Source organism: Aquarana catesbeiana, linkage group LG03, assembly GCF_042186555.1.
Source record: "Aquarana catesbeiana isolate 2022-GZ linkage group LG03, ASM4218655v1, whole genome shotgun sequence".
NCBI classification, from domain to species: domain Eukaryota; kingdom Metazoa; phylum Chordata; class Amphibia; order Anura; family Ranidae; genus Aquarana; species Aquarana catesbeiana.
In genome coordinates, this window is record NC_133326.1 from 552,677,803 (window position 1) to 552,702,552 (window position 24,750).

Here is a 24,750-nt window from a genome sequence, read left to right on the forward strand (position 1 = left end):
GTCCCTAAATAACAAACATTCACACACACACACACACACACATACTAGGGCCAATTTACACACGAGCCAATTAACCAGCATGTCTTTGGAGCATGGGAGGAAACAGGATGCAAACTCCATGAAGGTAGTGTCGTGATTGGCATCTGAAGCAGCGACCCTTTTTTACTGCTAGGCAAAAGTGCTAACCACTACACCACTGTGCTGCCAACTGGGTGTACAATCCCACGACCCTGGAATTATGGGACAGAGGACAACTTCATATTCACAACTGTGTTTTAACCCTTTCATGACTAAGCCTATTTTTGAAATTTGGTGTTTACAAGTTAAAATCCGTATTTTTTGCTAGAAAATTACTTAGAGTTCCCAAACATTATATATATTTTTTTAGCAGATTGGTGATTGTTGCAATATTTTTTATCACACGGTATTTGTGCAGCGGTGTTTTAAACTCAAATTTTTGGAAAAGTGACACTTTCATGAATTTTAACCACTTCAGCCCCGGAAGGTTTTACCCCCTTCCTGACCAGAGCACTTTTTACAATTCGGCACTGCGTCGCTTTAACTGCTAATTGCGCGGTCATGCAATGCTGTACCCAAACGAAATTTGCGTCCTTTTCTTCCCACAAATAGAGCTTTCTTTTGATGGTATTTGATCACCTCTGCCGTTTTTATTTTTTGCGCAAAAAGTTGTCACTAAATGATATATTGCTCACACAGGCCATGGGCATATGTGGAATTGCACCCCAAAATACATTTAGCTACTTCTCCTGAGTACGGGGATACCACATGTGTGGGACTTTTTGGGAGCCTAGCCGCGTACGGGGCCCCGAAAACCAATCACCCTTCAGGATTTCTAAGGGTGTAAATTTTTTATTTCACTCTTCACTGCCTATCACAGTTTCGGAGGCCATGGAATGCCCAGGTGGCACAAACCCCCCAAATGACCCCATTTTGGAAAGTAGACACCCCAAGCTATTTGCTGAGAGGCATGGTGAGTATTTTGCAGCTCTCATTTGTTTTTGAAAATAAAGAAAGACGAGAAAAAACTTTTTGTCACAAAGTTTTGAAAATTGAAAAAAGAAAAAAATCTTTTTTCAATTTTCAAAACTTTGTGACAAAAAGTGAGGTCTGCAAAATACTCACTATACCTCTCATCAAATAGCTTGGGGTGTCTACTTTCCAAAATGGGGTCATTTGGGGGGGGGGGGGGGTTTTGCCACCTGGGCATTCCATGGCCTCCGAAACTGTGAAAGGCAGTGAAGAGTGAAATCAAAAATTTACGGCCTTAGAAAGCCTGAAGGCGGTGCTTGGTTTTTGGGGTCCCGTACGCGGCTAGGCTCCCAAAAAGTCTCACACATGTGGTATCCCCGTACTCAGGAGAAGCAACAGAATGCATTTTGGGGTGTAATTTCACATGTTCCCATGGCATGTTTGAGCAATATATAATTTAGTGACAACTTTGCGCAAAAAAAAAATTAAAAAAATAAAAAATTGTCTCTTTCCCGCAACTTGTGTCACAATATAAAATATTCCATGGACTCGACATGCCTCTCAGCAAATAGCTTGGGGTGTCTACTTTCCAAAATGGGGTCATTTGGGGGGGTTTTGAACTGTCCTGGCATTTTATGCACAACATTTAGAAGCTTATGTCACACATCACCCACTCTTCTAACCACTTGAAGACAAAGCCCTTTCTGACACTTTTTGATTACATAAAAAAATTTTTTTTTTTTGCAAGAAAATTACTTTGAACCCCCAAACATTATATATTTTTTTAAAGCAAATGCCCTACAGATTAAAATGGTGGCTGTTTCATTTTTTTTTTTTCACACAGTATTTGCGCAGCGATTTTTCAAACGCATTTTTTGGGGAAAAAACACACTTTTTTAAATTTTAATGCACTAAAACACACTATATTGCCCAAATGTTTGATGAAATAAAAAAGATGATCTTAGGCCGAGTACATGGATACCAAACATGACATGCTTTAAAATTGCGCACAAACGTGCAGTGGCGACAAACTAAATACATTTTTAAAAGCCTTTAAAAGCCTTTACAGGTTACCACTTTAGATTTACAGAGGAGGTCTACTGCTAAAATTACTGCCCTCGATCTGACGTTCACGGTGATACCTCACATGCATGGTGCAATTGCTGTTTACATTTGACGCCAGGCCGACGCTTGCGTTCGCCTTAGCGCGAGAGCAGGGGGGACAGGGGTGCTTTTTTTTTTTTTTCCTTTATTATTATTATTATTTTTTTTTTTTATCTTATTTTAAAACTGTTCCTTTCATTTTTTTTTTTTTTAAATCATTTTTATTGTTATCTCAGGGAATGTAAATATCCCCTATCATAGCAATAGGTAGTGACAGGTACTCTTTTTTGAAAAAATTGGGGTCTATTAGACCCTAGATTTCTCCTCTGCCCTCAAAGCATCTGACCACACCAAGATCGGTGTGATAAAATGCTTTCCCAATTTCCCAATGGCGCTGTTTACATCCGGGAAATCTAAGTCATAAAATGCTCGTAGCTTCCGGTTTCTTAGGCCATAGAGATGATTGGAGCCACTCTGGTCTCTGATCAGCTCTATGGTCAGCTGGCTGAATCACCAGCTGCATTCTCAGGTTCCCTGTTGAGACAGGAGAGCCAGAGAAAAACACGGAAGACGTTGGGGGGGGGCATTCCCTCCCACTGCTTGTAAAAGCAGTCTAGAGGCTAATTAGCCACTAGGATTGCTTTTACATGAAAGCCGACCGCTGGCTGAAAAGAATGATACCAAGATGATACCTAAACCTGCAGGCATCATTCTGGTATAACCACTCAAAGTCGTGAATGGCGTACCTGAAGACAAAAAAATGGTTAACAATAAAGCACAGTAAACGGTAAAGTATAAAAAATTGCATACCTGAAAAGCAAACATGATAAAACATAATAACAATAAAACATTGCAGAATAGAATACAGTAAAAAAGAGCAGAACAATAGAGAGAATAGAGAGAGAAAGAACAATAAAACGACAACTATTATTTTTTATTTTATATTTTTGTTTTTTTTTTTTTTTGTTTTTTTACACTTTTTTTTGTAACTAACTTTTATAACTGTAACCGGTTCCAGGTTCGGGTCTCTCAAAATGCGATGGCATCTTGGGAGACCCTGTGAAAGTGTGCCTAGTCTGTGCAATGCTGTACCCTGCACTAATACTCAACTAGTGCATGGTAGCATTCAAAACATTCACCAATGCAAAGACCAGGATTGTCAGGACAGGAGGGACAATAATAGCGGGTGTCACGCCTATATCCGCGCTTGCTGCAGACACGACATCTTTTTTGGGGGGGTTCGTTGGGTAGGGGTACTCGGGAGGACATAAAGAAAATGCCTCTCATGCAGCCGACTGCATTTGGTTGGGGATGTGAATGGGGGAAGTACGGACGCTGCAGAAGTGGTGGGTTCCCAATTAGGATTGGCGAATGCAGCAGGAAGGGCATTATGGGCACGACGGGCCTGTGTTTGTCTTTTTGGTGGCAGCGGGACACTACTTGTGCTTGCCACCTCACCAGCTTGAACTGCACTTATTGGACTCGCCACGTCACCAAGTGTTACTGCAGTGCGGGTTTGACTACGACCGGGGTGTACTAGGCCGCTGGTGCTTGCCAGTTCACCAAAACGCTACCAAAAAAACTGTTAGCGATCGCAGGGATCAGGCCTGACTCTGCAAACGCTGCAGTTATGCGTTTAGTGTTTTGTAAGTGACAGTGATCGATCGATACTGCACTTGGGTGGGCTGGGCTGGCCGGGCGGAGGGGCAAAACGCAGGTGCTAACAGGTATCTGGGCTGATCCCGCTAACACTGCGTTTTTGGGAACCCTAAACTGCTGGGGACGCTAGTATAGATCTGATCGGATCAGATATTGATCCGTTCAGATACTTTACCACTAAGGGAGGTGTACGGTGCGTGCGTGGGTGTTAGCGGTACTGGCGCTAACCTGACGCTGCCTGGGGCTGGTGCTTGCCAGTTCACCAAAACACTACCAAGAAAACTGTTAGCGATCGCAGGGATCAGGCCTGACTCTGCGAACGCTGCAGTTATTTGTTTAGTGTTTTGTAAGTGACAGTGATCGATCGATACTGCACTTGGGTGGGCTGGGCTGGGCCGGGCGGAGGGGAAAAACGCAGGTGCTAGCGGGTATCTGGGCTGATCCCGCTAACACTGCGTTTTTGGGAACCCTAAACTGCTGGGGACGCTAGTATAGATCTGATCGGATCAGATATTGATCCGTACAGATACTATACCACTAAGGGAGGCGTATGCTGCGTGCGTGGGTATTATCGGTACTGGCGCTAATCTGACGCTGCCTGGGGCGACGCATATCACCGCCGGGCGATCAGGGGGCTAAACCTTTATTCAGTAATAAACGGCGGGTGACCTGACACTATAAAAAATAAACGAACTAACCAGCGTCACCCGTAACACTTATACGGTGATCAGTGGTGAAAGGGTTAACTAGGGGGCAATCAAGGGGTTAAAACATTTATTAGATAGTATATGGGGGTCCCTGACGCTATAAAACGCTGACAGCGAACCTAAATATTTACCTTCCTAACTAGCGTCACCAGCGACACTAATACAGCGATCAGAAAAATGATCGCTTAGTGACACTGGTGACGGGGGTGATCAAGGGGTTAAAAAACTTTATTAGGGGGGGTTAGGGGGGTACCCTAGACCTAAAGGGGGCTACCACTCACTGCCCTAACACTGTAACTGTCACAAACTGACACCAATCAGTAATCAGAAAAAAAAAAAAAATACTGCTTGGTGTCAGTTTGTGACAGGGGGGGGGTCGGGGGTGTTTTATGTGCCTGGCATGTTCTACTGTGTGTAGTGTTTTGTGCACTTACATGTCTTCTCTCCTCGGCGCTGGAACGGAAACTGCCAAACCGAGGAGAGATGACATCACATCCTCTGCCTGTGTGAAACTACACACAGGCAGGGGAGGATTCCGATTGGCTGGGAGCGATCGCGAGGGGGGGGCCACGATCGGATGGTCTCCCCCTCGCCTCCCAACGCTCCCAGTGAAATGCCGACCGCCGCTGGCACCGGGGGGGGTCCGATCGGACCCCCTGCCCGCGGGAGGCAGATCACGTACAGGTACGTGATTCTGCCTGCCCGTGCCATTCTGCCGACGTATATCTACGTTAGGCGGTCGGCAAGTGGTTAAAAAATCCAAACAGTAAAGTTACCCCAATTTTTTTGTATAATGTGAAAGATGATGTTACGCCGAGTAAATAGATACCAAACATGTCACCCTTTATAATTGCACGCACTCGTGGAATGGCGACAAACTACGGTACCTATGAATTTCCATAGGCGACGCTTTAAAATTTTTTTACGGTTACCAGGTTTGAGTTACAGAGGAGGTCTAGGGCTAGAATTATTGCTCTCGCTCTGACGATCGCAGCGATACCTCACATGTGTGGTTTGAACACCGTTTACATATGCGGGCGCGACTTCCGTATGCGTTTTCTTCGCTGCGCGAGCTCGCGGGGACAGGGGCACTTTAAAAAATTTTTTTTTTTTTTTTTTAATTTATTTTTTTTTTTACTTTTATTGCTGTCACAAGGAATGTAAACATCCCTTGTGACAGTAATAGGTGGTGACAGGTACTCTTTATGGAGGGATCGGGGGTCTAAAAGACCCCCCCATCCCTCCTTTACACTTCAAAGTATTCAGATCGCCGAAAACGGCGATTCTGAATACTGTGTACTTTTTTAAATTCGGCGCCATTGGCAGCCGAGTAAACGGGAAGTGACGTCATGACGTCGCTTCCGCGTTTACAACGAGAAGGCTGGAACGAAGCCGCTCACAGCTTCGTTCCAGCCCGCCCCCAGTCGCCGAAGGCAGCCGAATGGACACCGGGCCTCCCGATCGCACGGGAGGCCCGGTAACAGCGGCGGGAGGGGGGGGGGGGGATGTCCCCTCCCGCTCCTCCGGTATAACAACCGAGCGGCTTTTAGCCGCATCGGTTGTTATACACGGGTAGCCGATCGCCCGCTGTAAACAACGGTACCGGGATGATGCCTGCAGCCGCAGGCATCATCCCGGTATAACCCCGGAAAGCCGAGTACGCATATCTGCGTACGGTCGGCGGGAAGGGGTTATGGTACCCATAGTATCTTATATACACTCACTGGCCACTTTATTAAGCACGCCTGTTCAATTGCTCGGTAACACAAGTTGCTAAATCAGCCAATCACAAGGCAGCAACTCAATGCATTTAGGTATCTGGATGTGCTGAATACGACTTGCTGATATTCAAACCGAGCATCAGAATGGGGATTTAAGTGACTTTGAATGTGGCATGGTTGATGGTGCCAGACAGGCTGGTCTGAGTATTTCAAAAACTGATCTACTGGGATTTTCACACACAACCATGTCTAGGGTTTACAGAGAATGGTCCGAAAGAGAAAATATCCAGTGAGTGGAAGTAGTGTGGACGAAAATGCCTTGCTTATGTCAGAGGAGAATAGGCAGACTGGTTTGAGATGATAGAAAAGCAACAGTAACTCAAATAACCACACATTACAACCAAGTTATGCAGAATACCATCTCTAGACACACAACACATCAAACTTTTATAGAAGATGGGCTACAGCAGCAAAAGACCACTCCGGGTGCCACTCCTTTCAGGTCAAATAACATCCACATGAATGGCAGTACCCAAGTTTTTCCAGCAGAACATTGCCCAAAGCATCAGCAACCACGTGATGTAAAAGAAAACAGGATTCATCAGACCAGGCCACCTTGCTCCACTGCGATGTGGTCAGGTTATTACGTTCATGTGCCCATTGTAGGCACTTTTGGCTGTAGACACGGGTCAGCATGGGCACCCTGATTGGTCTGCAACTATGCAGCCCCGTACACAACAAACTGTGATGGACATTTTTCCTGCCTTCAATACATCAACAACTTCAGGGATAACATGTTTACTTGCTGCCTAATGAATCTCACCGACTTCTCAATGTCACTGTAATGTTCTTCACTCAACCTGTCAGTGGTCATAAAGTTATGGCTAATCAGTGTATATACCCAGATACATTTCAACACCACCCCACCCCCACCCTGCCATTCATCCAGAACCCCCATCCCCTACAGAGAGGACTGAGCATTGCCTGCAGTAGACCCCCCCAATTTCCTGGTCTCCCCATGTCAGCACAACATGGACAGCTCCACCTTACTGACCCCTGTAGGACCACCTAAAGACTATACATTAAATACAGGCCCCTCTCATGTTTTACTTTTCCCACCACTTACCTACTCAGGATCAGTGCAGAGACTTCATATGCTGGGATGAATCCTCCTGGATTGGGCTTCCCGTGTTTGTCCTTTTATGCCCAAATGGCATACCTACTCATTGTGTCTTCGTAAATACTCGTTGGGTAGGTATTGAGGTCCGGCTATTCTTCTTTTCCTGAGCAGTTTTCTACTTCTTTACTTGTTGCTGTAGCCTTCTCCAACATGGCCGCGGCTGTACTTCCGCCCATGATTAGCATCACTTCCGGCTTCGGAGCCAGATCGGGATACCTGCATATGCTCAGAGGAGGAGTGGCAAGCGTTGCAATTACAATGTATGGACGCCCGGGGGCGTTCCCAAAATCTCTGGAGGAAAATTTAAAAAACTGTGGACTTTTAAATAAATGAAATAATAATAAATGCATATATTTTTTCAGGCGGAAAAATGTGCATTGATTATTTTATCACATGAAACTGCAAAGCATTGCAGTTGATCGCGGTGCAGTGCCCACAGTTAACATGCCGACACTAGGGACCTGAAGCCCAGCGAAGAACCAGCCTGTGTGAAGATGGCACTGTATCCTTGGACAGGTGCGTGTATATTAAATGTCAGTAGTTACAGTTTTTGTAGCTGCTGACTTTAAATTTTTGCAGAACTGGCTGAAGCTCCCCAGTAAAGCAGAGCTCCACCCAAGAGGGCAAGTTCCGCTTTAAGGCCTCCTCCTCCCACCTCTTTCACAAATGGCACTTTATTTGGGGGGGCGCAACTTCTGCTTTAGATCGCCTAGGTCAGGGGTCTCCAAACATTCTAAACAAAGGGCCAGTTTATTGTCCTTCAGACTCCAGAAGGGCCGGACTTTGGCCAGCAGGAGTGAAAATTGTCCTGGTATCAGTGGGAGTAAACATCTGTTAGTAGGGGGAAGAATTCTGCCCCATCGTTGGTATCATAGGGAGGAATAGTGCCCCATTAGTGGTGTCAGTGGAAGAAATGGTGCTTCATTGTCGGTGTCAGATGGCAGAATAGTGTCTCGTATCAGTGGGAGGGATATTGCCCCAATAAAAGAAAGCAAAGGGCCGCATCTGGCCCTCAGGCCACAGTTTGGAGACCACTGGCCTAGGTGATCCGAGGGGAAGTTCTCATCTTCCCCGCACCCCTCCCTTCTATGGGCATTGCACCAAGATCAACAGACTGCTGGGCCATTCACAATGTGCAGTGTGGCTCATGTATGCACAGTGGGAACCCGGTTGTGAAGCCGCAAGCTGTCACAGCCAGGTGCCCACAGTTAAGATGCTAGAGATCGAGGACAGATGGAGAAAAGGGCTCGGGTGAGCACAGCGCTGGATCTTGGGACAGGTAAGTATCCATTTATTTATAAGCAGAAACAGTTTTTGAAGCTGATGACTTTTAATTTTTAGCAAAATGCCTGGAGCTTCTCTAGCTGATGCAGAGGTGGAAAACTCCTGTTCACTTTCTAGCAGCCTGCTATATTTTCTGGTCTGTGAGGGTGAGTTCTTTGCGTTGTTTTTTTTCTCTTTTCTATGCAAAACTTTTCTTCCATTTCTGCTTGGCTATATTATTATTTGTCTTTCTGTATGCTGCCTGTTCTCTGTTAGACCCCTTTCACAAACAAGTGGGTAGGAGGCAGACAAGTGGAGCTTCCCCCTGTGGGTGGAGCTCCGCTTTAACTACATGAACAATCATTCTGTACAGCAAAGAAACAGTGGGAAAATACTACATACATTAAGTAACAAAGCTGTCCTGTGCATATAATATATCTGCTAGAATGATGCTCAGGACAGTTGTAACAAGTATAGACACAGCCGCCAATAAAAATCACGCGTAATAAGGAGAGCCGGCAAAACTGTAATCCTTGAAGTTACGTTTATTGGTACATCAGAGTGACAATAAAACTGACGCATTTTGGCAATAGCCTTAGTCGTAGCTACGACTAAGGCTATTGCCGAAACCCGTCAGTTTTATTGTCACTATGATATACCAATAAACGTCACTTCAAGGATTACAGTTTTGCCGGCTCTCCTTATTACTGTTGCATTGGAGTGTGTTGGGACACATCGCTACGACTAAGGCTATTGCCGAAACCCGTCAGTTTTATTGTCACTATGATGTACCAATAAACGTCACTTCAAGGATTACAGTTTTGCCGGCTCTCCTTATTACTGTTGCATTGGAGTGTGTTGGGACACATCGAGCCTCGGCACCTGTGAGTGGACCTGGTGTATGGATTAAGTTGTCCCTGCAGAGAGCGCTGTTACCTTTCTTCTTTTCCAATAAAAATCACGAGGCACCATCCAGCCTGACAGGGCCTCAGATACCCCCAACATTGTAACCCCTCTACATCTTATATACATCCAGCACTCTGACCCCTCTACAACCTAGATATCCCTCTATCACTCTGGCCCCTCTACATCCCAGATACCCTCCCCCCACTCTGACCCCCTCTACACCCCAGATATCCCCCCAGCACTCTGATCCCTCCCTGCACCCTAGATATTTACCCAGAACTGTTACCATATAACATAAGATAATACCCCTTGTATTGTGACTCCACTACATCCCTGATACCCCCTACACTGTGGCCTCTCTACATCCCTGATACCTCTAGCACTATAGCCACCCAAGATACCCCAAGCATTGCTATCCCCTATACACCCCAGATCCCCCCTCAGCATTGTTTTCCCCCATACACCCTTGATATCCCCCAGCACCATTATTCCATCCATGTAGTACCCCTTTTCCAGTGGAGATACAGTGCATGTGAACTTTTGGCTATGTTCCCACCTCCAGCATTGTGACAAGGACTCACCTATACCAATCAAGTCATGCAGGCAGAAGGAGGGGTGGAAGAGGGAGCATCCCTCCGGGCATTCCAAGCCCTTCGGTGCAAACAGTGCTGGACAGCTGGGCTCACCATGACACCATCCACAATGCCACTTCCGCAGGCGGGCTCTCAGTGCTGCAGACTCAGCAGCTCCCACTCCAGCTCCTACCCCGCAGCCTCCGAATCCCAAGCATTCAAGCAGCATGGGGCGGGGTCAGAGCATCACTGGCGCTCAGACCCCATCCCTCCCTGCTGGCTGTGAAATAGGTATTGTTCTGCACAGCACGGCGCGCTGCTGTCAGCCTGCCTCCCCTGTGTATCCATCACTCTCAGTGCCATCATGGGGCCCCCAATTTCCAGGCAGCGTGGGCTCAAGGAGCAACTTCTTTGGGGAAAGTACAGGGGTCCCCCATGCAACTGGGGCCCCTGGGCAGTGCCCAGGTGTGACCTCTTATTAAGACATCTCTGGTGTAAACCGGTCCATAGATATGAATAGGGAATCACTGAAACCGCAAGAGGAGAACTAGGGAGCTTTTCTCTATATAAATAAAAGTGCGGGTTTTTGATCATCGTTCATGTCTGGCTGGGGAAGAAGTCCTGTGGGCAGCTGTTTGGTACACTCAGTGAGGAGAAGATCCAGATCAGGATCACCAGCTTTTATCATTCTAAAAGGCTCTCACATTGTGGAAGTCAGTGGAGTTCTTCAAACAGACCATCAAGATCTTACCAGGTGTCCACCTAGTCAGGTAGAATGAGTACTGTATGTTGGGTTTACAACTGCCCTCAAAGCAAATGCCTTAAAGAAGCAACACAGGGCAAAAAGAATCATTGGAGGTGGGTATCTATGTACATCCATCACGCTGCAGCAGAAAGTATGAAGAGTTATGTTACTTGGACCCCATCTGTGAAGGGTTGACTGCGATCGTATGGTAGTCATTCCACAAGAATTCTGTCGAGCTTCTTCTGTTTCAGACTCTTGCTGCTTTTGAACGTCCTCCTGGGAAAAAGGAGGAAGTTCAAAAGCAACAAGAGTCTGAAACAGAAGAAGCTGGTGAGAATTCTTACAAATTTGCCTTGATCCCTGTGTCCGTGATTAAAAAATGCATCTGCCCACCATTAGTGGCCAGGTAAGACATCAGGGGTCTAAAAGACCCCGAGAAACAAGAAAGAAAGGGCGCCCCAGTCATGTGCATTATCCTTAGGTAAAATTTATTATAATATTGATAAAAAGGAACTACTTACAAACAGTAGTAGAAGATCTCGGAAGTATAAAATAATCTTCAAATTACAGCATGTGGTGAAAGAGCAGCAGAGCCCCCCAGAGGTGCCGGAAGAGCTCACAAGAATCACTGCTGGCTGACGCGTTTCGAGGGGAACACCCCCTTTTCCTCAGAGCACTGCAGTGATTTGAAGATTATTTTATACTTCCGAGATCTTCCACTACTGTTTGTAAGTAGTTTCTTTTTATCAATATTATAATAAATTTTATCTAAGCATAATGCACATGGCTGGTGCGCCCTTTCTTTCTTGTTTCTCGTTGTCTGCTAGGATGCCCCATCCTTGAGGGCAGCAAGGCCTGTGTTTCAATACCGCTTGGTCAGCTACCCACTTGTGCGCAGGAGCTTTTTTCTTCGTTATCAGTCTAAAAGACCCCTAATGTTTGATTAAAGAGACACTGTCACCAAAAAACAATTGGGGACATTTTGTCAATTTATTCATGGTTAACTCTAAACTAGTGAGCTTTTGGGGCTTTTAATACGCTGCCCATGGAAAATATAGGGTGCCGAAATTTGTCACCATTTCATGGGCGTACGTACCTTTAAGGATTAACATGTTTGGTATCTATTTACTCAGCACAATCTCATCTTTTATATTTTTATTTTTAGACATTTCTTTTACAGAACCAACAATCATGGAATCCAACCTGTCTTTACAATTACAGTTAATTGTCAATATAATTATATATTACTAAAAATGGATAATATATTGCATTTGTGTATACTAAAATTAACTATAGTTTACTTTTTACTTTTGAGCTTGATAAACTGTTGCTCTAATATTGTGTGACATAAATATTGGAACGACCAACATTTTATATTCTTCAGGCCTAAAATAATTTTTAAACGTGTGCAAAAAAATGCACAATTGATTTTGACAGTGGGAAGGTTAAATAACTTACTGAGGAGCAGCAGGAGGAGTGGCAAAATTTGGAGATCCCACGCACCCGATCAGCCAATCACAGACTCACACCCACACTAGCATAGGAGCCAATCACCGAGCAAACCTATGCCACACAGCTCACTCAGCCTATCCAAGATCAGCTTGCCTTTTCAGCTAATAGCGGTGCTGGAAAGGAATGCAGTAATGTCAGTGTTGCTAGAAAAGGGAGGGAAGTATAGATTTTCCTGCCTTGACATGAGTTAGAGCTTTCAGGAGGTATTCACACAGCTTAATACATCACATATCCTAAAAATAAGGTGGATCATTTCCATTTTTAGGACAATGGGTGGAACCATGAAACGCATTTCTTTATACCCAAATATATATAATCTTAAAGTGGAACTAAAGTTCTGCTATGATACATTATGAGCAGGTTGTCATTTTTTTGCAGAAGAGACATGCAATGTCTTTTCTGCAAAAAAACATACATACCTGTATGCTCACTGCAATCCCCAGATGTCTCTTCTGCACTAAACATTACCCACCTGTGTGCTCACTGGGATCCCTCGCCTGTAAACTGAGCTGCGCATGCACAGATCAGCTTACAGCAGCCAGGGTGATCCTGTGTGCCAGGATGACTACAGTAGCTCCTATGCGTGGACACAAGAGAAGATGCTGGCGAGGAAACATTGGCAAGGTGAGTTTCCTCCAACTAATTCTGCTTTAATGGCTATATTTTATAATATTAATATTTAAATATGTCGTTTTTAATGTGTAATTTTTAAGTGTAAAAAAAAAAAGAAAAGTGTGTGAGTGTGGCGCTGTCCCAAAGTTGCAGAAGAAATGTCTGCATATATACAGTTTTATCAAAAGTGTCACGTGTGTATTCCTTTAAGTGAAATATGTATGGCAGTTATTACCACTCCTGTGGGTTAAAGTGACTGGTGATTTAAACATGAGAAGCATAATGAGTGCAATAAATCGCATCCAAGGTGTCTAGTGCTATATTCCCTCAAAAGGAAAAAACAGTATTAACCACTGCTAAGAGCATGAAGCGGTCTGTGTCTAAACACTAGAAAACACAAAGTTGCAATAAATACATCACACGTGACATGCAAAAAATTCTAAAGTGTCTAGTGCTAAATAAATAAATATTAAAATGTTGTTCTACAAACGTTGCAAATAACAAAGTGACAAGTGCCCTATGAAGAGGTCACTCTGAAAAGTGCTAAACACACGTGCCATGCAAATGGTTCTATGATAGTAAACAGTTCATATGGGTAAGTCCCCGGTGCACTATAAGTGAAAAAAGGCGTCCTTTGTGGGATTCCTCAAAGCATACAACAGGTGTTAATCCAGTGCTGGTGTCTCGCGTTGTGATTGTGCAGAGACTCACCAGCTGTATATCCCCTGCAGGGGTAACGAGTAGTCACAGTATGTGCCACTGTGCAGCAGTGCTTGGCAAGACCAGGACCAGGATGATATCATAAGGACATAAGAAGAAAGGATTCCATAGTGTGAAACCGTTTAAAACCACTATTTATTAGGTCAGATAAAAAGGGTACTCACATTGTAATGGAAAAAATGAGCGGTGTACAATGCTTACAAAGATGTTCCTAAGCGTCAGCTTTGCAGGGAGATGTCAGCAAGGCGTTCAGTCAAAGGCCATGTCGTTGCAATACTTTATGTCACACATTATTTGTGCATCGGTCTTACAAGTGCAATTTCACTTTTTTAACTTAAAAAATAAGTAAAGTTAGCCCAATTTTTTTTATATTGTGAAAGATAATGTTACGCCGAGTAAATTGATACCCAACATGTCATGCTTCAAAATTGCGCCTGCTCGTGGAATGGCGACAAACTTTGACCCTTAAAAAATCTCAATAGGTGACAATTAAAGTTTTTTACAGTGTTCAGTTACAGAGGAGGTCTAGTGCTAGAATTATTGCTCTCGCTCTAACGATCAGGGTGATACCTCACATGTGTGATTTGAACACTGTTTTCATATGCGGGCGTGACTTAGGTATGCGTTCGCTTCTGAGCGCAAGCTCGGCGGGACGGGGCGCTTTAAATGTTTTTTCCTTATTTATTTAACTTTTTATTTTTACACTGGTTACAAGGAATGTAACAAGGAATGTACGCATTGTAATATAAAAAAGCATGACAGGACCTCTTAAATGTGAGATTCTGTTTTTTTTTTTTTTTTTTAAATAAATAAATTACCCCTTTAAGACTGGTTGACATCGCTTCTGTCATTCAATGTTATGGAGCCGAGCGGGGTCCATCTTTCCCTCACTCTTCTCCAGGTCTGTCAGGGTAGAGGAAGCGATCATTTCCAACAGCTCCAGTACGTGGCGGAGACTACCGGAACACGGCGGGAGGGGTGCCTCTCCCGAATCTGTCATGGAGACCACTTTTATCTTAAATCGCAGCGCCGCCATTTCAGAAAATACCGGGGTTATGGCAGCTAGCTGCTACCATAATAACGGTATTTAGCGTCAAAGTACCGACGTACAATGACGACAATTTGCACTAGGTGGTTAACCGGCAATTGCGTGGTCATGCAACACTGTACACAGATTACAATTTTCTCTTTTTTTTTTCTCACAAATAGAGCTTTCTTTTGGTGGCATTTGATCACCACAGTTTTTTTTTTTTTGCTATATAAATAAAAAAAAGAAAGATTGGGAAAAAAATAATATTTCCTGACGGGTCCATGTCAGCACAGCTGAGCATAGGCTCCGCCCCCCCATGCCTCCAGGACTTAACTTATATAAATTTGAGCCCACCTACATCCTCGGCGTTCTTCTTTTTTCCTCCTATGCACAGGACCTAGGTGTGCTCCTTTACCTGGCTGGTCTAAAGGCCTGGCCGTCCGTCCATGTGTGTGGATTAGGCTGGAGGCTGGACACAGTCCCTTGTGTCTCGGCTAAATGACCCATAATCCAGGGAGCCCCACTGCTGGTCCTCGTGGTGGCTTTAATCATGGCTAACAGCCTTGTCTGGGGCTCGCTGGGTCCATGTAAAGTGGGCAGCGGTGTTGGCAGAGTCTCCCCTATGCACGCGCACCTGCGCTGTGTCGGTCTTTACGGTTGGATGACGGAGGTTGGGTGAGCTAAATTTGAAAAATGCTTTTTATCCAAATGAATGCTGCATTGTTGGGTATTATTGTGCCTTGCTCCCTGCAGCCACTATGCATAGCCTGAGCTCCTCCATGGGGAGTACTCTGCATTACAGGTGCACAAAGTAATACTTTGTCTGTTCACACATGGCAATAACCTGTTGGTTGCTTCTCATGTTTGCTTTACTATTGTGCCATTGTGCCAACCCACTCAAAAGACCAGCATTTACAGAGAAGGTAGAGGAGTCACCTGTGGATGACTACTGGAGCCAGTTTTGGCCTGTTGAGATATGAGATATCCTTTTATGGGCTGGTTTGTTAAATAGCATGCAAAACCACGTGGAAAGGTTATCTATTGGTAATTACCAGTCTCAGAGTAAAACTGCCCTCTTCAGGCTCTTCAATAAAGAAGACATGGATGAACTTGGCTGTATGAGTCTTGCTTTTATATGGTTATATGTTTTGGCAATGACCAGTCTAATAGCCCTCCTAGGTAAATCAGCCTCTTCAGACTCTGAAGGGGAAGGGGAAGATAGGGTTGCCACCTCATCCCTTTTAAACCGAACACATATTAATTACACAGGTTCTGTGGCTGATTAAGGTGGTACTGGTAACTATAGTCACTTGGTGCATTACCAGCATTCAATTAGCCTCAGAACCTGTGTAATTCATATGTGTTCGGGTTTAAAGGGATGAGGTGGCAACCCTAGAAGATGTGGAGGAACATGACTGTGTGAATCTTGCTTTGATTAAGCAACCAGAGATGAGTATGATGATACCTAACAGGTTGTCTTATTAAAGTGGTTGTATACCTTTATTTGTAACTTTTACCTACAGGTAAGCCTATAATAAGGCTTGCCTGTAGGTAAAAAAAATATCTCCTACACCTGTAAGGTGTAGGAGATATTCCCCTCGCAATGAGCCGCTGACTGCAGCGGCGCATGCGCACAGGGGACTCTCGGCTGACAGCCCGGAAAACTCCGAAGCTTGCCGGGCAGAAGTCTCCCGCGCGCATGCGTGGGAGTGACGACATCGCGGCTCCGGCCACTCACAGCGCCGGAGCCGCGATACCCGGAAGACACGCCGAGGGGAGATGTCAGCTCCCTCGGCGTGGACAGGGTGAGACGCCGGCGCCTAGTTCTAAGGTAAGTATCTCATATGGAGCTAGTATGCGGTGCATACTAGCTCATTATGCCTTTTCCCTTGCAGGTGTAAAAAAAAAAACAAAAAAAACACAGCGGGTATACAACCGCTTTAAACAAGTGGCCGATACACTCAAAGGAGTAGTTATTCCCACTTACCCTGTGAAGGGGTTAAATTCTCTGGCAAGGAGCAGTCTCATAGCTTTCCCAAGCAAAACATCCCTCTTCAGACCAGGGGCGGATCCAGGGGGGGGCAACAGGGCAATTGCACCCCCCGAGGCGAGAACATACGAGCAGGTGAGCCCTGAGCCGGCGGGTGAGTGAGTAATCATGCCGCCGGCCCGGAGCGGGCAGCTGGCGTGTGACTGAGGCTTAGTGAGGCAGCGATCAGGCAGGTGTTGAAGCCGCTCCCCTTCTGATAATGTGACTGAAGGGACGTTGCGTCGCGGCCATCTTGGTACTCCCGCACTCGTCCACAGTAAGCCTAGTGTTTGTAAGTCGGCAAGCGGACATCTTTATGCACCCACCAGAGTCTTGCTTATCACAGTTATTTTTAACAGTAAACTCAACATATATTTCACTAAATAAGCTGAGTTTACTGTTAAAAATAACTGTGAAAAGCAAGACTCCGGTGGGTGTATAAAGATGTCTGCTTGCTGACTTCTAACTCTAGTCTTACTGCTGACAAGTGAGGGTGTACCAAGATGGCCACAATGCAACATGCTTTTGCATGCATATTCTGATGAGGTAATGAGTTACAATATCTCTCACTGCCCGCCCTCACTCTGGGACACATCCACTGGCAACTTGGCAAGTGACAATCCGCATGTTGTGGCAGGCGACATTGGCAAGTGACAATCCGCATGTTGTGGCAGGCGACATTGGCAAGTGACAATCCGCATGTTGTGGCAGGCGACATTGGCAAGTGACAATCCGCATCTTGTGGCAGGTGACATTGGCAAGTGACAATCTGCATGTTGTGGCAGGCGACATTGGCAATTGACAATCCGCATCTTGTGGCAGGCGACATTGGCAAGTGACAATCCGCATCTTGTGGCTGGTGACATTGGCAAGTGACAATCCGCATCTTGTGGCAGGCGACATTGGCAAGTGACAATCCGCATCTTGTGGCAGGCGACATTGGCAAGTGACAATCCGCATCTTGTGGCAGGTGACATTGGCAACTGACAATCCGCATGTTGTGGCAGGCGACATTGGCAAGTGACACTCTGCATCTGGTGGCAGGCAACGGTAGCAAGTGACACGCTCAGGGCTCCCAATGATTCTGCATTATGGTGAGTTGAACGATTTCATTTTACATTACAATGTAATAATATAAATAATGCGCCTCAATCATCCTGACACCACATCAATCATGGTGCTGTGATGATTGAAGCGCCAACACCAGCCATTGCCCCGACAAATTGCCCGCAAAATTTTATGGCAGTGCCCCTCCCGAGACTAGGCTCTGGATCCGCCCCTGCTTCAGACTCTATAAGAGGAATACATGGATGGGCATGACAGTATGTATCCCACTGGCTCAAGCAGCCAGTGAAAAGGATGACACCTAATAGGATGTCATATTCAATAAGCACATTGTCAATGCACTCTAAAGGAGTGGTTTCTGCTCACCCTTTGAAAGATTTATCTGCTCTGGCAATGAGAAGCTGCCTATCCATACCAGGTGAAACAGCCCATTTTCCGGATTTCCAGATTGACATGACAGTATGTATCCCACTGGCTCAAGCAACCAGGGATAAGGATGACACCTAATAGGATGTTGCATTCAATAAACACATTGTCAATACACTCTAAAGGAGTGGTTTCTGCTCACCCTTTGAAAGGGTTATCTGATCTGGCAATGAGAAGCTGCCTAGCCATACCAGGTGAAACAGCCCATTTTCAAAATTTCTGGATGGACACGACTGCATAAATTCTGCTTTGTTCAAGCATTCAAGCAACCAAGGATAAAGATGGCGACACCTAACAGGCTGTCACATTCATTAAGCCTGTGGTCAATACACTCTAAAGGAGTGTTTCCACTCACCCTGTGAAAGGGTTACCGAGCAGTCTCCAAGCCTTCCCAGGCAAACAATCTGCTTCAGATTCTTCCAAAGAGAAGACAGACGAACGTGACTGCAAGAATGTTGCCTTGTTCAAGCAACCAAGGATAAAGATGACGACACATAACCGGTTGTCACATTCATTAGGCATGTGGTCAATACACTCTATAGGAGTCGTTTCCACTCACTTTGTGAAGGGGTCATATATAGTGCCAATGAGTCATCATAGAACCTCCTCAGGCAAATTGACCCTTGTCAGCTTCTTCCCAAGTAGAGGTGAATGAACATGTGATTCCTACTTTGTTCAGGCAGGCTGTGATTAAAGCGGGGTTCCACCCAAATTTTGAACAATATCTGTATGTATTCTCTTCCTTGCCTAGATGCTGACATGCCGTTTAAAAAAATTTAAATCGCCGTAATTACCTTTTATTCTTCTATTCTTCTTTCACTTCCTGGTTCTCCTCCCATGGGAGTAGGCGTGTTTCTAGCCTCTCCCAGACTCCTGGGAGCTAGTCTCAGGCTTCCCAGGATGCCACTGAGCATGTGCGGGAACGAGCGGTGAATGCTGGGAGCACAGCATTCACCACATCCAGGAAATAAATGCTTGTGGGCTTCAAATGCCCACAATGAAGATGGAAACCGCCTGCAGCGAATAATATAAGTTATTCTTTCCGACGAAATCTGACACAGGCGGACATATTACACACAATATGTGAGTATGTAATGCTGAGAAGAAAAGTTTGTGAATGAACTCAAAAAAAAAAAAAAAACGATAGATAGGTGGACCCCCGCTTTAAGATGATGATGACCAAGTTGTCACAATTAAGCATGTGTTCAAGACACTCTAAAGGAATTCCTGAATTCATCTTCTACAAGGGCCATCTATTCTGGCAATGTCCAATCTTCTATTGAGGGCCTTCTCAAGCCAATCAATCCTCTTCAGTCTCTTCTGAACAGGAAGATAAGGACAACCTTTGTCCAGATTGGTAAGGTTGGTGAAATGCCTTTAAGTAGAAGTGAAGTTTTGGAAATATTTTAAGTACCTCCAGAGGACAGCTTTACAATTCCCTTATGCTGGATGGATCAAGTGCTCATTGTACAAGATTAGAGAATGTTGCCACAGCAAGATGTCAAAGTTATGCCCTTTTGAACTGAAAGATGTCCAGGGGTTGGGATCACCCCTCTGGTCAGTGTGTCAATCACAGCTCACCAGTATAGGAAGCAGAGCTGTTATGAATGAGATTGATTCATAACATCTTTGTTGACATTATGACAATGTGATTGCATAGCATTGTTCCCCAGGCTGCCCAAAGCTGCCCGTACCGTGAACGTACAGAATCCCCCTTAGCCTGAGCAGACACAATCACATACATGTACGTGATTGTACCTGCATGTGTGGCCCCTCTGCATTATATGTACTGTGGCGGGTTGGCAAATGGTTAAAGGACTTGTCATAAAGTGTGCGTGTGTGTTTATTTATCATTTACTTTTTTTGTGAATGAGTAGAGGTACTATGTACCCCTTACTTATTCATGTAGGGGAGCCCGGTATCTGGGGGCCCCCTTGTCTTTAAAGGGGGCTTTCAGACTTCGATAAGCCTCCCACATCCACCGGGCAATAGTTGTGGGGAAGAGGCCCTCATCCTCATTAACATTGGAACAAAGTGCTTTGCCAGGGGGTGCCTCTCAGGGCATGGTACCCCCCTCCCTCCACTGTTGAGGGCATGTGGGCCGTTATGGAATCTCCGGCTGACAACTCAATGTGCTGGACAGGGATAAGTCACTAAATGCCGTCGGGTGCTGGCTCCCCAACAACCAGCGGAAAGCTGTCACATTTATTAGTAATAATACAATTGCCAAATGTAGTGCTTCACACTCCAACTAGAGGTTTGTTCAGCTGAACCTAGCCACTCATTCATTTGGTCCTTCACACAAGATTCTCCATAGACCACAGTTGTCAAACTCGCGGCTCTCCAGCTGTTGCGGAACTACAATTCCCATGAAGCATTGCAAGGCTGACCGTTACAAGCATGACTCCCACAGGCAGGGGAATGATGGGACTTGTAGTTCTGCAACAGCTGGAGGGTCACAAGTTTGACACCCCTGCCATAGACGGAGCACAGTGCAAACACCTCCCATCCCTTATATTATGTCCCCTGCTGGTCGAATGTTCTTAGACTATAGTGTTAGGCTATTTTCTCTGTTGATGAATAACTCTCATTTTGAATGTTCTTAGAATTGTTCTTCTAACTATTTTTCTCGTTCCAAACATACAGGAATGTTATATTTGCCCAGGGAAAGGCAACAAGGAAACTAACATTGCAGGTACAGTATTTGTTACACTTGCACCAATGTTTAGACATTTGCAATGCAAATGTTTTATAAATGGAGCCCTTAGTATACAGCATGCTTTGAGCATTATACTCAGTATATAGAGGTAAAGTACAATATAATCAGTGGGTATGCTCTTTGTATTATACTCAGTATACAAAGGTATGGTACTGTATATTACAGTCAGTGGGTATGCTCTGTATGCTGTGGGGAGTAGACAAGTATATGGGGACAAAAAAAAAAACGGAGAAAAAACACAATAAGTGTAGCGCTAATAAAAATGAGAAAACGTCCAGTATGGAAAACGTTAAAACCACAGTTCTAAGTATAAATGTTGTGGAGGAATCATCAATATATACTTGGAAGGAAAAATCTTCAGAAAAACGCTCCAAAGATGTATATCATCTGAGATGAAAACAGACACACCACCACCAATTATGAAGAGGCTTACCGGATGGAGTGGACCCAAAGGGGCGTACGCCGGATTGGGTCGGATAGGCTTAAGTGATGAGTGGCTGTAGATGGCCCGGGAAGGCGATGGTGGTGGATGGACCCACGCGTTGCTGTGTCACTCAAGGCGATGCGGGAACCCAGAGAAATGTGTGGACCAGACCACACATTGTTGTCTCACTTTTCTATACAAGCCCTTATGACTGCAAAACTCCTCTGTGTTCACTGTCTCCTCACACTTCCTGGTCGAGATGCTGCCAGTCACATGACACCACCGGACACTTTACAATTATTATGGGGGCACATGTCAGAAACGACGTAATATGCCCACCAGGGCTACATCATATATACACCACCGGGCACTTTACAATTATTATGGGGGCACATGTCAGAAACGACGTAATATGCCCACCAGGGCTACAACATATACACTTTGTAGTATATATGTTGTAGCCCTGGTGGGCATATTACGTCGTTTCTGACATGTGCCCCCATAATAATTGTAAAGTGTCCGGTGGTGTCATGTGACCGGCAACATCTCGACCAGGAAGTGTGAGGAGACAGTGAACACCGAGGAGTTTTGCAGTCATAAGGGCTTGTATAGAAAAGTGAGACAACAATGTGTGATCTGGTCCACGCATTTCTCTGGGTTCCCGCATCGCCTTAAGTGACACAGCATCGCGTGGGTCCATCCACCACCATCGCCTTCCCGGGCCATCTACAGCCACTCATCACCTAAGCCTATCCGACCCAATCCGGCGTAGGCCCCTTTTGGTCCACTCCATCCGGTAAGCCTCTTCATAATTGGTGGTGGTGTGTCTGTTTTCATCTCAGATGATATACATCTTTGGAGCGTTTTTCTGAAGATTTTTCCTTCCATGTATATATTGATGATTCCTCCACAACATTTATACTTGGAACTGTGGTTTTAACATTTTCCATACTGGACGTTTTCTAATTTTTATTAGCGCTACACTTATTGTGTTTTTTCTCTGTTTTGCTTTGTTGGTTGTGTTAGCTGCTTGTTCTCTTTACGGCAGCGCAGAATTGTTTTGTATATATAAGTATATGGGGACACATGGAGTGTAGGAGAGTGTATAGCAGGGGTCTTCAAACTATGGCCCTCCAGTTGTTCAGGAACTACAATTCCCATCATGCCTAGTCATATCTGTGAATGTCAGAGTTTTACAATGCCTCATGGGATGTGTAGTTCTGCAGCAGCTGGAGGGCCATAGTTTGAGGATCCCTGGTGTATAGGATATACATATAGCAAATGGAGTGTGCCATGGAGTATAGGAGAGTATATAAGGAGCACACAGAGGGTGCTGTAGGAGATGGGATGGGTTCCGGGTTTCCTATCAGCCCCCATATTTTAGCTTTAGATGAGGGGTTAAGGTGGTGGGTGGTGTGATGGGGGAGGGGAATGAATGGAATAGATCTCAGAATTAGTAGAGAGTGTGGTGTACATGGGGAGAAATACAAATATAGATCGGGGGGGTTAGCTGCGCTGAGACCTCTCATGGCACGCTCCTCCCCGCCGGCCCCTCCTTCCCTCCCGTCCACCCCAGGTGCTTCTGGCCACAAGAGATAAAATGACCGCCGCTTTGCAGGGACCAGATCTGTCATTACCTCAGACAGACTAGAAGAGAGGAGGGGCCGGTGGGGAGGAGCATGCCACGAGAGATACTGACAGCCGCTTCCCACGATACTCTGCAAGTAATGTAACAGCAGCTGCTTGGATCTTGCTGTGATGCCCTGCTGTGTGCCCCATGCCCTGCTATTTGCCCTGCTGTGTGCCCCATGCCCTGCTGTGTGTCCAGTGTCCCGCTGTGTGCCCCATGCCCCGCTGTATGCCCTGCTGTGCGTCCCATGTCTTGCTGTGTGCCCTGTGTCCTGATGTATGCCCCATGATGTTCCCTGTGCCCAGATGTGTGCCCCCTGCCCTGCTGTGTGCCCTATGCCTCTCTGTGTGCCCCATGATGTGCCACCTCAGACAGACTAGAAGAGAGGAGAGGCTGGTGGGGAGGAGCAATGATCGCCAATTTATTCCCTAGTGCCTCTGCTAAAAAAAATTATATTGTTCGGGGGTTGTAAGTAATTTTCTAACAAACAATACTGATTTAAATTTGTAAACAAAAAGTGCCAGTAAAGGCTTGGCCTTCAAGTGGTTAAAGCAGAGTTCCACCTAAAAGTGGAACTTCCACTTTAAGGCCTCCTCCCAAGCTCCTGTTTGTGAAATTGAGCTTTTGGGGAGGAGGGGAGAGGGTACCTCATTTTGACAGGTACCCTCTCCAACTTCCGTTCCGGTCGCCTTCCCCCCTCCCTCCCGAAGTCTTCTGTGACACATGACAGGTCCTAATAGACTTCGGGACCAGTCACAGAGTGCAGCCCTGCTCTAGCATGCACAGTGGGCACCCGGCTGTGAACCTGCAAGCTGTCATAGCCGGGTGCCCATAATAGAGATTCCGGCACCACCGAGAGAGGAGAGAGGGTGAAAACGCCTGGGGTGAGTGCACTGCTGGATCATTGGACAGGTGAGTGTGTGTTTATTAACCACTTGCTTACAGGGCACTTAAACCCCCCTCCTATCCAGACCAATTTTCAGCTTTCAGCGCCGACACACTTTGAATGACAATTGCGTGGACATACAACACTGTACCCAAATTAAATTTTTATCACAAATAGAGCTTTCTTTTGGTGGTATTTGATCACATTTGCGTTTTTTTTTTTTGTTAAAAAAATGTAAAAAGAACGAATTTTTCAAAAAAAAAATTTTTTTTTTTTATATTTTGTTATAATATTTTAAAAAAGGCAATTTTTCTCCTTCATTGATGTATGCTGATGAGGCGGTACTGATGGGCGCCGATAGGTGGCAGTGATGGGCACTGATGGGTGGCAGTGATGGGCACTGATGGGTGGCAATAATGGGCACTGATCGGTTACACTGATAGGAAGCACTGCTAGGTGGCACTGATTGGCACCTCATGTAGCACTTGTAGGCATTGATAGGTGGCACGGGTGGGCACTGTGGGCACTGTCATGTGGCACTGGTGGCACATATGAGGCAGAATTGCCTCTTCCTCTTTGGGACCGATGTCCCTTGCTGATAAGCCGGTGATCGGCTTTTTTTTCTCCACGAGCTGTTAGCGTGAGGAGAAAAAATAAACGATCACAGAGCTTTTGTTTTGATCATGTGATCAGCTGTCATTGGCTGACAGCTGATCACATGGTAAGGGGCGGGACTGGCCCCTTACTCGGATTGGTGATCACCCGAGTCTCAGTGACTCGGTGATCAAAGTGCGCTCAGCACGCACCTTGCGAGGCGCGCGCAGGACGCGTACACAGGGGAGGCCGTCAG

The 24,750-nt window shown here is 45.6% G+C and overlaps 1 protein-coding gene across 5 annotated transcripts in view; it reads right to left on the reverse strand.

Annotated features, from left to right (window-relative positions):
• Window positions 1-7,551, reverse strand: part of DDX11 (DEAD/H-box helicase 11) — a 226,642-nt gene extending 219,091 nt beyond the window's left edge. For 3 of the 5 annotated variants that reach the window (XM_073621669.1, XM_073621665.1, XM_073621666.1), the window contains exon 1: window positions 7,308-7,551. The gene's annotated coding sequence lies outside the window, so the exon portion shown is untranslated. The remainder of the gene's footprint in view (window positions 1-7,307) is intronic. The other 2 variants (XM_073621668.1, XM_073621667.1) reach the window with 1 other exon arrangement.
• Window positions 7,552-24,750: the final 17,199 nt, after the last annotated feature.